This window comes from Leptodactylus fuscus, chromosome 3 (genome assembly GCF_031893055.1).
Source record: "Leptodactylus fuscus isolate aLepFus1 chromosome 3, aLepFus1.hap2, whole genome shotgun sequence".
Classification (NCBI taxonomy): domain Eukaryota; kingdom Metazoa; phylum Chordata; class Amphibia; order Anura; family Leptodactylidae; genus Leptodactylus; species Leptodactylus fuscus.
In genome coordinates this window covers 226,302,178-226,319,350 of record NC_134267.1, presented here as the reverse complement: position 1 = coordinate 226,319,350, position 17,173 = coordinate 226,302,178, and positions in this window count along the sequence as shown.

Below are 17,173 nucleotides of genomic sequence, written 5' to 3'. Positions count from 1 at the left end.
CATTCTAACCTACAAAATATTAAGGATTAGGAATTTCATGGTTTTTTCGCCCTGGTTTGATGTCTGATCCACACACAGTGTGAAGGAGGTGGAGAATTGTTGTTGTTCTGAACTAAATCTTTGAATGTCCTGCAGTCTGATCCACATGTGGCCAAAGCCGCCTAGGGCCGACCACCGCTGCCACCATGCAGTCAGACATGTCCTGCAGCCTGGTCCGTCATATTCGTCCTTGTCACACTGCTACATACTGCCATGACCACTGCCACTTGGATAGATATGTCCTGTGGCCTGGTCCACCATCACATTCCACTATAGCATGATATTGGTATAAAGACAAAACAAACAAAAAAAATTCGATTTCACATCCGCTCCATCACAGGATAATTTTTGGTGGCTTTTTGTTATTTTTGAAAATCCAATTCTTCATCACATTTTAAGTGTCTGGCACAAATTGGTCTCCCAAATAACAATAAGCTTCTAATAGAAATGCGGTAATTTTTCTACAAAACCATTTGCAATAAAACCGCAATGTGTGTATGAAAAACCAGACATGCACATTTTCTTGATAAATTGGGTAATTTCGAAGCATGTTAAATGTGTAAAAGGCAGTTTCAGCGCAGTGTATGGTCAAACTCTGAGCTTGTATTCTCAGCTTACCATTCATTTTCCATAGACATACATAACGCATTCACTTTGACGTAACTTTGGCTGAGTTTGCTTTAGAGAGCTAAAAATTGGATAGATAGGTTCCTAGGAACCCTAAGAGTGTTATACACTATGTTTTATAGATAGGTTCCTAGGAACCCTAAGAGTGTTATACACTATGTTTTATAGATAGGTTCCTAGGAGCCCTAAGAGTATTCTACACTATGTCTTATAGATAGGTTCCTAGGAGCCCTAAGAGTATTCTACACTATGTCTTATAGATAGGTTCCTAGGAGCCCTGACAGTATTCTACACCATGTTTTATAGATAGGTTCCTAGGAGGCCTAAGAGTATTCTACACTATGTTTTATAGATAGGTTCCTAGGAGCCCTGACAGTATTCTACACCATGTTTTATAGATAGGTTCCTAGGAGGCCTAAGAGTATTCTACACTATGTTTTATAGATAGGTTCCTAGGAGACCTGACAGTATTCTACACTATGTCTTATAGATAGGTTCCTAGGAGCCCTGACAGTATTCTACACTATGTTTTATAGATAGGTTCCTAGGAGCCCTGACAGTGTCATACACTATGTTTTATAGATAGGTTCCTAGGAGCCCTAAGAGTATTCTACACTATGTCTTATAGATAGGTTCCTAGGAGGCCTGACAGTGTTCTACACTATGTTTTATAGATAGGTTCCTAGGAGCCCTGACAGTATTCTACACTATGTTTTATAGATAGGTTCCTAGGAGTCCTGACAGTATTCTACACTATGTTTTATAGATAGGTTCCTAGGAGCCCTGACAGTGTCATACACTATGTTTTATAGATAGGTTCCTAGGAGCCCTAAGAGTATTCTACACTATGTCTTATAGATAGGTTCCTAGGAGGCCTGACAGTATTCTACACTATGTTTTATAGATAGGTTCCTAGGAGCCCTGACAGTATTCTACACTATGTTTTATAGATAGGTTCCTAGGAGTCCTGACAGTATTCTACACTATGTTTTATAGATAGGTTCCTAGGAGCCCTGACAGTGTCATACACTATGTTTTATAGATAGGTTCCTAGGAGCCCTAAGAGTATTCTACACTATGTCTTATAGATAGGTTCCTAGGAGGCCTGACAGTATTCTACACTATGTTTTATAGATAGGTTCCTAGGAGCCCTGACAGTATTCTACACTATGTTTTATAGATAGGTTCCTAGGAGTCCTGACAGTATTCTACACTATGTTTTATAGATAGGTTCCTAGGAGTCCTGACAGTGTTATACACTATGTTTTATAGATAGGTTCCTAGGAGCCCTGACAGTGTTATACACTATGTTTTATAGATAGGTTCCTAGGAGGCCTGACAGTGTTCTACACTATGTTTTATAGATAGGTTCCTAGGAGCCCTGACAGTGTTATACACTATGTTTTATAGATAGGTTCCTAGGAGCCCTGACAGTGTTATACACTATGTTTTATAGATAGGTTCCTAGGAGCCCTGACAGTGTCATACACTATGTTGTATAGATAGGTTCCTAGGAGTCCTGACAGTATTCTACATTATGTTTTATAGATAGGCTCCTAGGAGCCCTAAGAGTATTCTACACAATTTTTTATAGATAGACTAGTAGAATACCCGGCGGCTTCACTCGCGGAAGACATGTTAAATTGTTGGTTAGGCTAAAGTAAAATTTTCCATGTCACACTGATATTGACATTTTCAGAGCTACAGTAAATCTTTCTTTTCCACTTTAAATTTTTATTTTGGCATTTTACTTATTTGTCGTAACATTGATGTGAACAACTTTTTCTTTCATTTCAACATTTTTCTTGATTTTATATATTCAATACATATTATGTAGTATAAACTACTACAACTATTTTTTTGAACTATTTTTTTTTATCAAAAATTTAAATGTATGCACCTTAGGCAGCAGCTGCCACAGGCCTTGGGACATTAGGGGGCCCGGCGACAACCGCTACTGCTGTGTTTTTGTTTTTTGTTTTAATAGGCCGTTACTGACTGGAGTTACTCCAGGCGGTAACAGACCCTACTTACTTACTGATCCTGGCAAAAGCCCCACAAACATTATTATACTTGAGGGTCTGAAAAGACCCCCGAGTATAATGACCGGATGCCCAGGAGAGGTAAGGAAATATAAAAAACTGTGTGACTTACCTCTCCGGGCAGGCTTCGGGCCTACTTGTGTGATGTCCCTGACTTCACATGACCGGGGCCTGCGTCCTCTGTGTAGCGACCCAGGTCCCTTGGGTCACATGACGTCCCGGACATCATTGAAGATGGCCGCCATCAGCGGGAAGTACAGCAAAGCCAGGGATAGGTAAGTAACAGTGTTTTTTTATATTTGTATCCCTCCTAGGTCTACGATTATTATACTCTGGGGTCTGAAAAGCCCCCAGAGTATAATAATTGTTCATGGATGTCCACAATGGGGCATAATGCTGTATGCAGGAGCCACTATGGGGGATAATACTGTGTGCAGAGATCACTATGGGGTATAATAGTGTTTGTGGGCGGGTTGGTCGGGGTCTTCAACGTCGGTGGGAGGGGGCCCATGTTAAAAGCTTGTCACGGGGCCCCGCCATTCCTAGTTGTGCCACTGATTTACACCCAATTAACAACATAGTGCAACCCTTCCCCCTCCCTCCAGTGTAATCTATAAATAGTTCATGGACAAAAGAGTACAATTGGTTTCCAGTTACACAACTATCTATTGTAGATCTTCAGTGATGAAAGCTCTCTCTATAGTCAGCAATAATGACAATCTTACTATCAGGCAGTTTACTCCTGACCAATATGGCTGCTCAGTAAGGCTGCTTGCACACTACAGTAACACTACAGTCTATGGGCCGTGGATTCTACACCTGCATAGACTTGTATGGAGCCTGCAAAATTCACAGCTTTCTGCACAAAGAAGTCTAAGAACCGCCAAATCCATGGCCCGGAGGCCTGTGAAAAATACTATAGTGTGCAAGCAGCCACTAAAGATACCAGACATGTTTTGTCAGTGCATACGTGCGTGTGCATGCGTGTGATCCAAGTGTGTGTATGTAATATGTGTGTGGTCCGTGTATATATATGCGTGTATGTGCACGTGTGATACATGTGTTTCTGCGTGCACAGCGCAAGTGTCCATGCGTGTGGTAGTTGTGTGTGAGTACGCATGTGCTCTGTTTCTCAGTGTGTGTAGTGTGCATCCATCTGAGTGTGTTTGCTTGCGTGTGTTGTCTGTGTGTGTGGTGTGCATGTGGAATTCATGGGGTGGTGCTGTGGTATTTGTGAGGTGGTGTTTGTGTTGTGTGTATCTAGAGTGGTCTGGTGTTTGTGTGCTGTGTTGCGGCATTTGTGTGGTGTTGTGCTTGTGGGTTGGTGTATGTGTGCTGTCTGTATGATGTTTATATGGTGTTTGTGGCATGTTTGTGTGTTGTGCGTGATGGTGCATCCCCTTTAGCAGCGACTCTTTGGTGCCGTTGCTATAATCAGTCCCCGTCAGTCACAACTCTTGTTTTCCCCTCAGCGCTTTCACATTTCCCCATTATATGTATAGGGCCTAAATTTAGGGTCCCCAATCTCATGACGGGGGGACGCTAGTGAGATGTAACGTGCGCAGTATTCTGCTCCTGTGGGTGGAGAGGGGGCATGTCAAATTTCAGCCAAATCGGGTGAGAACTGTGGATATCTCACAGTGTTCTACACTATGTTTTATAGATAGGTTCCTAGGAGCCCTGACAGTATTTCTACACTATGTTTTATAGATAGGTTCCTAGGAGCCCTGACCGTGTTCTACACTATGTTTTATAGATAGGTTCCTAGGAGCCCTGACATTATTCTACACTATGTTTTATAGATAGGTTCCTAGGAGCCCTGACAGTATTCTACACTATGTTTTATAGATAGGTTCCTAGGAGCCCTGACAGTATTCTACACTATGTTTTATAGATAGGTTCCTAGGAGCCCTGACAGTGTCCTACACTATGTTTATAGATAAGTTCCTAGGAGCCCTAAGAGTATTCTACACTATGTTGTATAGATAGGTTCCTAGGAGCCCTGACAATGTCCTACTCTATGTTTTATAGATAGGTTCCTAGGAGCCCTGACAGTATTCTACACTATGTTTTATAGATAGGTTCCTAGGAGCCCTGACAGTGTCATACACTATGTTTTATAGATAGGTTCCTAGGAGCCCTAAGAGTATTCTACACTATGTCTTATAGATAGGTTCCTAGGAGGCCTGACAGTATTCTACACTATGTTTTATAGATAGGTTCCTAGGAGCCCTGACAGTATTCTACACTATGTTTTATAGATAGGTTCCTAGGAGTCCTGACAGTATTCTACACTATGTTTTATAGATAGGTTCCTAGGAGTCCTGACAGTGTTATACACTATGTTTTATAGATAGGTTCCTAGGAGCCCTGACAGTGTTATACACTATGTTTTATAGATAGGTTCCTAGGAGGCCTGACAGTGTTCTACACTATGTTTTATAGATAGGTTCCTAGGAGCCCTGACAGTGTTATACACTATGTTTTATAGATAGGTTCCTAGGAGCCCTGACAGTGTTATACACTATGTTTTATAGATAGGTTCCTAGGAGCCCTGACAGTGTCATACACTATGTTGTATAGATAGGTTCCTAGGAGTCCTGACAGTATTCTACATTATGTTTTATAGATAGGCTCCTAGGAGCCCTAAGAGTATTCTACACAATTTTTTATAGATAGACTAGTAGAATACCCGGCGGCTTCACTCGCGGAAGACATGTTAAATTGTTGGTTAGGCTAAAGTAAAATTTTCCATGTCACACTGATATTGACATTTTCAGAGCTACAGTAAATCTTTCTTTTCCACTTTAAATTTTTATTTTGGCATTTTACTTATTTGTCGTAACATTGATGTGAACAACTTTTTCTTTCATTTCAACATTTTTCTTGATTTTATATATTCAATACATATTATGTAGTATAAACTACTACAACTATTTTTTTGAACTATTTTTTTTTATCAAAAATTTAAATGTATGCACCTTAGGCAGCAGCTGCCACAGGCCTTGGGACATTAGGGGGCCCGGCGACAACCGCTACTGCTGTGTTTTTGTTTTTTGTTTTAATAGGCCGTTACTGACTGGAGTTACTCCAGGCGGTAACAGACCCTACTTACTTACTGATCCTGGCAAAAGCCCCACAAACATTATTATACTTGAGGGTCTGAAAAGACCCCCGAGTATAATGACCGGATGCCCAGGAGAGGTAAGGAAATATAAAAAACTGTGTGACTTACCTCTCCGGGCAGGCTTCGGGCCTACTTGTGTGATGTCCCTGACTTCACATGACCGGGGCCTGCGTCCTCTGTGTAGCGACCCAGGTCCCTTGGGTCACATGACGTCCCGGACATCATTGAAGATGGCCGCCATCAGCGGGAAGTACAGCAAAGCCAGGGATAGGTAAGTAACAGTGTTTTTTTATATTTGTATCCCTCCTAGGTCTACGATTATTATACTCTGGGGTCTGAAAAGCCCCCAGAGTATAATAATTGTTCATGGATGTCCACAATGGGGCATAATGCTGTATGCAGGAGCCACTATGGGGGATAATACTGTGTGCAGAGATCACTATGGGGTATAATAGTGTTTGTGGGCGGGTTGGTCGGGGTCTTCAACGTCGGTGGGAGGGGGCCCATGTTAAAAGCTTGTCACGGGGCCCCGCCATTCCTAGTTGTGCCACTGATTTACACCCAATTAACAACATAGTGCAACCCTTCCCCCTCCCTCCAGTGTAATCTATAAATAGTTCATGGACAAAAGAGTACAATTGGTTTCCAGTTACACAACTATCTATTGTAGATCTTCAGTGATGAAAGCTCTCTCTATAGTCAGCAATAATGACAATCTTACTATCAGGCAGTTTACTCCTGACCAATATGGCTGCTCAGTAAGGCTGCTTGCACACTACAGTAACACTACAGTCTATGGGCCGTGGATTCTACACCTGCATAGACTTGTATGGAGCCTGCAAAATTCACAGCTTTCTGCACAAAGAAGTCTAAGAACCGCCAAATCCATGGCCCGGAGGCCTGTGAAAAATACTATAGTGTGCAAGCAGCCACTAAAGATACCAGACATGTTTTGTCAGTGCATACGTGCGTGTGCATGCGTGTGATCCAAGTGTGTGTATGTAATATGTGTGTGGTCCGTGTATATATATGCGTGTATGTGCACGTGTGATACATGTGTTTCTGCGTGCACAGCGCAAGTGTCCATGCGTGTGGTAGTTGTGTGTGAGTACGCATGTGCTCTGTTTCTCAGTGTGTGTAGTGTGCATCCATCTGAGTGTGTTTGCTTGCGTGTGTTGTCTGTGTGTGTGGTGTGCATGTGGAATTCATGGGGTGGTGCTGTGGTATTTGTGAGGTGGTGTTTGTGTTGTGTGTATCTAGAGTGGTCTGGTGTTTGTGTGCTGTGTTGCGGCATTTGTGTGGTGTTGTGCTTGTGGGTTGGTGTATGTGTGCTGTCTGTATGATGTTTATATGGTGTTTGTGGCATGTTTGTGTGTTGTGCGTGATGGTGCATCCCCTTTAGCAGCGACTCTTTGGTGCCGTTGCTATAATCAGTCCCCGTCAGTCACAACTCTTGTTTTCCCCTCAGCGCTTTCACATTTCCCCATTATATGTATAGGGCCTAAATTTAGGGTCCCCAATCTCATGACGGGGGGACGCTAGTGAGATGTAACGTGCGCAGTATTCTGCTCCTGTGGGTGGAGAGGGGGCATGTCAAATTTCAGCCAAATCGGGTGAGAACTGTGGATATCTCACAGTGTTCTACACTATGTTTTATAGATAGGTTCCTAGGAGCCCTGACAGTATTTCTACACTATGTTTTATAGATAGGTTCCTAGGAGCCCTGACCGTGTTCTACACTATGTTTTATAGATAGGTTCCTAGGAGCCCTAAGAGTATTCTACACTATGTTTTATAGATAGGTTCCTAGGAGCCCTGACAGTATTCTACACTATGTTTTATAGATAGGTTCCTAGGAGCCCTGACAGTATTCTACACTATGTTTTATAGATAGGTTCCTAGGAGCCCTGACAGTGTCCTACACTATGTTTATAGATAAGTTCCTAGGAGCCCTAAGAGTATTCTACACTATGTTGTATAGATAGGTTCCTAGGAGCCCTGACAATGTCCTACTCTATGTTTTATAGATAGGTTCCTAGGAGCCCTGACAGTATTCTACACTATGTTTTATAGATAGGTTCCTAGGAGGCCTGACAGTGTTATACACTATGTTTTATAGATAGGTTCCTAGGAGCCCTAAGAGTATTCTACACTATGTTTTATAGATAGGTTCCTAGGAGCCCTGACAGTATTCTACACTATGTTTTATAGATAGGTTCCTAGGAGTCCTGACAGTATTCTACACTATGTTTTATAGATAGGTTCCTAGGAGTCCTGACAGTATTCTACACTATGTTTTATAGATAGGTTCCTAGGAGTCCTGACAGTATTCTACATTATGTTTTATAGTTAGGTTCCTAGGAGTCCTAAGAGTATTCTACACTATGTTTTATAGATAGGTTCCTAGGATGCCTGACAGTATTCTACACTATGTTTCATAGATAGGTTCCTAGGAGTCCTGACAGTGTTCTATACTATGTTTTATAGATAGGTTCCTAGAAGCCCTCAGAGTGTTCTACACTATATTTATACAGAGGTTCCTAAGAGACTTTACAGTATTCTACACTATGTTTTATAGATAGGTTCCTAGGAGCCCTGACAGTGTTCTACACTATGTTTTATAGATAGGTTCCTAGGAGCCCTGACAGTGTTCTACACTATGTCTTATAGATAGGTTCCTAGGAGCCCTGACAATGTTCTACACTATGTTTATACGGAGGTTCTTAAGAGACTTTACAGTATTCTATACTATGTTTTAAACCAATCTATAGTGTGGTGCCGAGAGGAAGGGACAGGACGTTCCCGAAATGCATCGCTAATTAGACTGGTTAACCTCTAACAGTTACTATGTAACTATTTTAAATGATAGAATAAAAGTTACGTTTTAATCTACCGCGAGAATTTGTCTACTATCATCCTGGATGCAGCTGGTCATCACGTTTTATTTGAAGCTTCCGGGCTCTCCAGGAGAGGTTTACTTACATGGATATGGTGAGCTGAATACACATTTTTCTTATTGCTCAATCTATAGTGTGGTTCTTGCTGAATCTGCTCGCCCCTAAATGAACCAGGGATCAGAGGACCAAAAGTGAACACAAAACAAATTGTGAGAGGTTCATCCATCTCTGTTGCTGTACCCATTGTTGTATTGTCTACATATATACCCCCCATCTCGATATTGTCATGTTTAGTGCTGTATTGTAATACGACCATAATTGTTATCCCTACCAACCCTCACCCCCCATTGTGCTCATGCCTTTTGTACTCTGTGAACCCCTCTTATACTCTCACCCCCCACACTCTTGTTGTTGTGCTCTTTTCTGTATGGACAGTATTGTGCCTTCTCCCATCATCATTGGTAATAGATAATTAGATACAAAAGATACAAAAAACAGACACCACTAACCATCAGATAAGGGCCACACCGAGTCATCTCTACTGGCAGGAGACACCGATATGTTATTAACTTCCCATTCTGTGATATTCAAAGTCACATTTTGAAGCCATTTGAGCCAACAGACACCTGCGAGTTGCTTCAAAAATCCATTGAAGTGAATGGGTTTTTAAAAGGACCATTTTCAAGCCATTCCCAGTCTGTTTTTCTGCAATTTCGTAGGATTTACGACAGACGGAAAGCAGGTGCAAGTGTGACAGAAAAGGCGCTTCTCACAACTGAGGTGTTGTTATAGTTCACGTGTATTGAAACCCCACTAATCATACATAAGTGAGGAATCTGGGGGAGACATAGTGACCTTCCATAACCTTGCCATTTCCATACATAAATATATATATATATATATATATATATATATATATATATATATATCCTATTAATATTAAATGTTTGTGGGTTTGTGTGCTTGGATGTTTGTTCCTCAATCACGGCCAAACGGCTGAACGAATTTGGGTGAAATTTCACACACACACACATATTTCCCACGAAAGGCGAATAGGCTACTTTAAATTTGGGTCACTCACCCCAAATCGCCACCGTCACCCTCCAAACACCCCTCCGCCTCGGCTATAGAAGCTGGCATTCTGCCAGCACTGCTCTGTCCACGCTCCTCCTATTGGTGCATGGCAGGCTGTGGGCGGGCTATAGAGCCAGGGCTGCGGCACCATTGGTTAAGGGCTGCATGTGGGCGTGCCGATTCACCAGGAACACAGTGAGGAAGATGGCGGCCACCCACAGGGTCCCGGAGCCGCAGCTATACCTCGCTGCCTAGACACATCGCGGAGGAGGCAGCTGCACCCGACCCATCAGATACAGGTGGGTGCAGCGGGGGGAGGGGGTGTCCCGAGGGAGGGGGGTGTCCCCAGGTCGGTGTCCCCAGGTCCCCAGCTTCAGTTCCCCCCTACATCGGCCCCCGTCACCTCGGCCTATCTCCTCCTCTCCTGTGTCTCCTCGCTGCATACAGCCGGCTGCCTGTGTCCTATATGAAGCTCTGGGTTGCTGGATGCTATGACGCCAGGCCTGCTCTGCTATATAAATGACACAGAACTGTCTGCAGCCAGCAGCGAGAGCAGTGGAGGACATAGGCAAAGGTGAGTGCTACTATACGGGGGCCGATGTAGGTGAGGGGGGTTATGAAGCTGGGGGAACAGATGGGGGGACATGAGACTGGGTGGAAGAGATGGGGGGTGAAGAAACTGGGAGCAGAGATGGGGGGGAGAAACTGGGGGCAGAGAGGAGGGCACATGAGACTGGGGGGAAGAGATGGGGGGGGGAGACTGGGGGCAGAGAGGGGGGCACATGAGACTGGGGGGAAGAGATGGGGGGGAGAGACTGGGGGCAGAGATGTGAGGGACATAAGACTGGGGGGCAGAGATGGGGGGAAGAAACTGGGGGCAGAGATGGGGGAACATGAAACTGGAGGGCAGAGATGGGGGGGAAACTGGAGCCAGAGATGGGGGGACATGAAACTGGGGCCAGAGATGGGGGACATGAGACTGGGTGGCAGAGATGGGGGGGAGAAGACACTGGGGGCAGAGATGGGGGGGAGAAACTAGGGGCAGAGATGGGGGGGAGAGACTGCGGGGCAGAGATGGGGGGACAAGAAACTGGGGGCAGAGATGGAGGGGGAGAAGACACTGGGGCAGAGATGGGGGGGCGAGAAACTGGGGGCAGAGATGGGGGAAGAAACTGGGGGCAGAGATGGGGGGACAAGAAACTGGGGGCAGATGAAGTGGACTGGGGGCAGAGAAGGGGGGACATAAAGCTGGGGGCACAGATGGGGTGAGAAGAAACTGGGGGCAGAGATGGGGGGACAAGATACTGGGGCCAGATGAACTAGGCTGGGGGCACAGATAGGGGGACAAGAAATATAAGTGGTTCAGCCCCACCGCCAACCCGTAGACGAAGTCGCGGGTACCAGCTAGTATATATATATATACTGTGACAGGACCAGGGGCAAAGTGGTAGGAGGAGTATACATTTCTCCCAGGTTCCTGTCATACACAATCTAGGTGCAGCTGAGCAAAGCTGTGCTCCTAAAACCCTGGAAAAGGTCTGGCTGCTGGAGTTGGAGTATTGGGTGTGTCTATACTCCACTCAGCCACTCCAGGTTTTGAGATGTGTGGGGTTAATTCCTGGTTTCATGAAAGTGTCTGTATAAAAGGGCAGACAGCCCAAAGGAAAATGGCTCTGTCTACTGCTGGGGGAAAATACTTGTAAGTAATATTGCTGGTTTTGTGTTCAGGGAGCTGTGCAGAAGGCCCAGCTCTCATAGTTAGGTAACCTGTGTTGAAGGTAGAAGCCGGACGTCGAGGACTTTATTTTGCATTTTTTGTTTTGCCTGGAAAAATCCTAATAAAACTGGTTGCGGCCAGTTGCACCATACTTGGCTGGATTGGACTTTCATTATGTGCCAAAAAGTGCTCAAGACAGCGATCCCTGAGCTAATCTTGTTGCAATATATATAACATATATGTTCTTCACATTGTATCATTTCCTTTCTGTTAAACAAGGGCCCACACAAATTTATACACTCATATATATTTATATACTCTTGTACACTTTATACACTTGCACACATATTTATATACTCATCTGCACTCATATATACATGTACTTATATACTCCTGCCCACGTTTATACTCATATATAGGTAGATATACAGTATATGCATTTATACACTCATGCACACATTTCTAATCATACACTCACACTTATATACTCATGCATACATTTATACATTGTATATACAGTATTACACTCTTTTCACTTGGCGCCTGCTGTTACGGCTCCACTATAGTCTGTGACGTTTCATTGTTTTACATTAATCGCACTGGCCAGGTTGCCCTTTAAGTGCCAAATCACTATTTTTTAACCCACAGCATCAGTGGTGTGCACTCGGGTTATTATTACATGTTAGTTTATCCGCACCTTTATTTCTTGCAGTGTCCATTACTCACATGCCAGCTAGGTAGGGCAGATATATCCAGAACATTTGATATCATTGTCCAATGATTTATTTGTTATGGTGCCAGATACAATAAAGCTGTGATACATATATATTTAGACACTGTTGTGTGCTTTGGTTTCATGCTCTCCTGTTACTCATTCCACTATGGGTCACCCGGAGTTATTTTAACCCTTCACTGCAAGTCGGCCGCTCCGGCAGGTCTTAGACCAGAGACAGAGGAGTTGACATCAGGCAGTTTCCCGAACCCCCAGACCATACATGTACAATGCAGAAACGCGTTGGTCAGTGACAGCCTAGAGACAATTTACACTAATAGAATGAGAAATTAGATTTAGCTACATAGGGACCGAGCGGATGTGATGGACACCTACATCTGGTATCTGACACCTACAGCTCCTTTCATCCTCTGGTTGTAGCCCTTGAGGATTCAGTCTATGATATAGGTGGCTATAAATAGTCCGGGCAATGGACCAGCAGTCCGTAGTAACAGCTGAGAAATAACTGAGCAAACCGCACCGCGACATATTGTATTGTTTCCGCAGTGAATATTTATCAGGTTTTTAATTTTTGGATAGGGGGGAGCTGGACTGTTCACATCATAGACAATATCATTGCTTAAACAATATTTAGCAAGGTACCAACAATGTGATACATGTTATAGTCTCCTCCTCTGCACATTCACTCTCCGCTGACTAAATAGCCCCGTTATTACCTTTCGTTTGGGCATACATTGTTATCAATGGGAATTTTTTTTCTTTCATCACATATCTTTATTTACTGAATATTAAATGTTTTGGTTTTATATTCATTGTTAATAACCAATTTTGTAGAAACAATACACTGTTTCTATCACATTTCCTTCTTTTAGATCACTTGCCATGTGGATGCCCAAACACTCATTCCAAGTCTGCTTGTATCCTACGTACATCCTCCATAGACTGCAGTGTACTGCATAGCTTGTGTCATCTGCAAAAATAGAGACAGCGCTAATAATCCCATCTTCTATATCATTAATAATAAATTATATAACAGAGGACCCAGCACAGACCCCTGGGGTACACCACTTATATTAGAGGACCCAGCACAGACCCCTGGGGTACACCACTTATATTAGAGGACCCAGCACAGACCCCTGGGGTACACCACTTATATTAGAGGACCCAGCACAGACCCCTGGGGTACACCACTTATATTAGAGGACCCATCATTAAACCCTGGGGTATGCCACTTACAACAGAGGAGTCTGAGCTGCCGTCATTGGGCACAACTCTCTGGATATGATCTTTTAAACAAGTTTTCAATCCAATTACAAACTATATTGTCCAAGCCACCAAGAGTCTGATTGTACCCATTAAATATCTATTATGAACAATGTCAAATGCCTTTGGAAAGTCCTGATACACTAACCAGATTCCCACCTGTCCACTATATCCACAGCCTCCCCTCTGTCCACTATATCCACAGCCTCCTCTCTGTCCACTATATCCACCGCCTCCCCTCTGTCCACTATATCCACCGCCTCCCCTCTGTCCACTATATCCACCGCCTCCCCTCTGTCCACTATATCCACCGCCTCCCCTCTGTCCACTATATTCACCGCCTCCCCTCTGTCCACTATATCCACCGCCTCCCCTCTGTCCACTATATCCACCGCCTCCCCTCTGTCCACTATATCCACCGCCTCCCCTCTGTCCACTATATCCACCGCCTCCCCTCTGTCCACTATATCCACCGCCTCCCCTCTGTCCACTATATCCACCGCCTCCCCTCTGTCCACTATATCCACCGCCTCCCCTCTGTCCACTATATCCACCGCCTCCCCTCTGTCCACTATATCCACCGCCTCCCCTCTGTCCACTATATCCACCGCCTCCCCTCTGTCCACTATATCCACAGCCTCCCCTCTGTCCACTATATCCACAGCCTCCCCTCTGTCCACTATATCCACCGCCTCCCCTCTGTCCACTATATCCACCGCCTCCCCTCTGTCCACTATATCCACCGCCTCCCCTCTGTCCACTATATCCACCGCCTCCCCTCTGTCCACTATATCCACCGCCTCCCCTCTGTCCACTATATCCACCGCCTCCCCTCTGTCCACTATATCCACCGCCTCCCCTCTGTCCACTATATCCACCGCCTCCCCTCTGTCCACTATATCCACCGCCTCCCCTCTGTCCACTATATCCACCGCCTCCCCTCTGTCCACTATATCCACCGCCTCCCCTCTGTCCACTATATCCACCGCCTCCCCTCTGTCCACTATATCCACCGCCTCCCCTCTGTCCACTATATCCACAGCCTCCCCTCTGTCCACTATATCCACAGCCTCCCCTCTGTCCACTATATCCACAGCCTCCCCTCTGTCCACTATATCCACAGCCTCCCCTCTGTCCACTATATCCACAGTCTCCCCCTGGCTACTCTATCCACAGCCTCCCCTCTATGCACTATATCCACAGTCTCCCTCTGCCCACTATATCCACAGCCTCCCCTCCAGTCACTATATCCACAGCCTCCCCTCTGTCCACTATATCCACAGTCTCCCCCTGGCTACTATATCCACAGTCCTCCATTGTCCATTATATCCACAGCTTCCCCTCCAGTCACTAAATCCACAGCTTTCCCCCAATCCAGACTACTACTTGCCTCTTCATAAAAGCAAATCAGGTTATTCTGGTAACTTCTGTCACTTATAATATTACATATAGTCACATACTCCTGTATAGATTTGCTTAAGAGCCCCTCAAACTGTTTCCCCACAATGGATGTTAAGGTCACCGGTCTGTAATTACCTGGGGTAGACCTAGAGCCCTTTTTGGCACTAGATATCAAATTAGCCTTGTGCCAGTCCCTTGGCACTGTACCAGTCACTAGAGAATCCCTAAAAATTAAGAATAGGGGAACAGCAATGACAGGACTCAGTTCTTTAAGTAATCCTGGGTGTTATCCATCTGGACTTAGAGCCTTGTTCAATTTAGTTTGTTCAGCTTGACTTGGACCATTTCCATGTTTATCGAGTTTAGTACAGACAGTAGGTTGATTTATTACCAGCATTGGAGACACCTACATCATCTACCCCCTGTTCTATTATATATACAGAGCTAAAGAACCCATCTAGTACCTCTGCCTTTGATCCTGCATTATCAGAAATGACCAGATCCAGCAGAGCGCCCCCTCTAGGTAGATTTTCTAGAATCTGAACCATGAGACGCCAGATGACTAGGCCGAAGTCTCCACGGATCATGGAGAGGTAAGTAACAGTGTTTTTTATGTTACTTTGCTCTCCTGGTCCGCCAATCATTATACTCGGGGGTCCGAAAAGACCCCCGAGTATAATGATAGCAGCAGTAGCAGCTGTTACCGGGCCCCTAATGTCCCGGGCCCTGTGGCAGCTGCCTCTGCTGCTATGGAGGTAGTTACGCCACTGATTATACCATAAAGTATTTTATCAGTGGTCACATCTTATTCATTTCCACCCACAAGGATTCCACATCCTCACAATCTTCGCCCACATTTGCCTCTTTCACACTCACTTTCATGCCAATTCTGACATACAGTGTTGGCCAAAAGTATTGGCACCCCTGCAATTCTGTCAGATAATACTCAGTTTCTTCCAGAAAATGATTGCAATCACAAATTCTTTGGTATTATTATCTTCATTTAATTTGTCTTCAATGGAAAACCACAAAAAGAATTGTCAAAAAGCCAAATTGGATATAATTCCACACCAAACATAAAAAGGGGGTGGACAAAAGTATTGTCACTGTTTGAAAAATCATGTGATGCTTCTCTAATTTGTGTAATTAACAGCACCTGTTACTTACCAGAGGCACCTAACAGGTGGTGGCAATAACTAAATCACACTTGCAGGCAGTTGAAATGGATTAAAGTTGACTCAACCTCTGTCCTGTGTCTTTGTGTGTACCACATTGAGCATGGAGAAAAGAAAGAAGACCAAAGAACTGTCTGAGGACTTGAGAATTGTGAGGAAGCATGAGCAATCTCAAGGCTACAAGTCCATCTCCAAAGACCTGAATGTTCCTGTGTCTACCGTGCGCAGTGTCATCAAGAAGTGTAAAGCCCATGGCACTGTGGCTAACCTCCCTAGATGTGGACGGAAAAGAAAAATTGACGAGAGATTGCAACGCAAGATTGTGCGGATGGTGGATAAAGAACCTCGACTAACATCCAGACAAGTTCAAGCCGCCCTGCAGTCCGAGGGTACAACAGTGTCACCCCGTACTATCCGTCAGCATCTGAATGAGAAGCGACTGTATGGTAGGAGACCCAGGAAGACCCCACTTCTTACCCAGAGACATAAAGAAGCCAGGCTGGAGTTTGCCAAAACTTACCTGAGAAAGCCAAAAACGTATTGGAAGAATGTTCTCTGGTCAGATGAGACAAAAGTAGGAAAAGGCCTCAACATAGAGTTTACAGGAAAAAAAAGAGGCCTTCAAATAAAAGAACACGGTCCCTACAGTCAGACATAGCAGGGGCCCCTGATGTTTTGGGGTTGCTTTGCTGCCTCTGGCACTGGACTGCTTGACCGTGTGCATGACATTATGAAGTCTGAAGACGACCAACACATTGTGCAGCATAATGTAGGGCCCAGTGTGAGAAAGCTGGGTCTCCCTCAGAGGTCAGGGGTCTTCCAGCAGGACAATGACCCAAAACACACTTCAGGTCAGCACTAGAAAATGGTTTGAGAGAAAGCCCTGGAGACTTGTAAAGTGGCAGCAATGAGTCCAGACCTGAATCCCATAGAACACCTGTGGGGGGGAGAGATCTCTTGGTGGCAATTTGGAGAAGGCCCCCTTCACATCTCAGGGGGGACCTGGAGCAGTTTGCCAAAGAAGAATGGTCTAAAATTCCAGCAGAGCCTTGTAAGAAACTCATTGCTGGTTACCGGA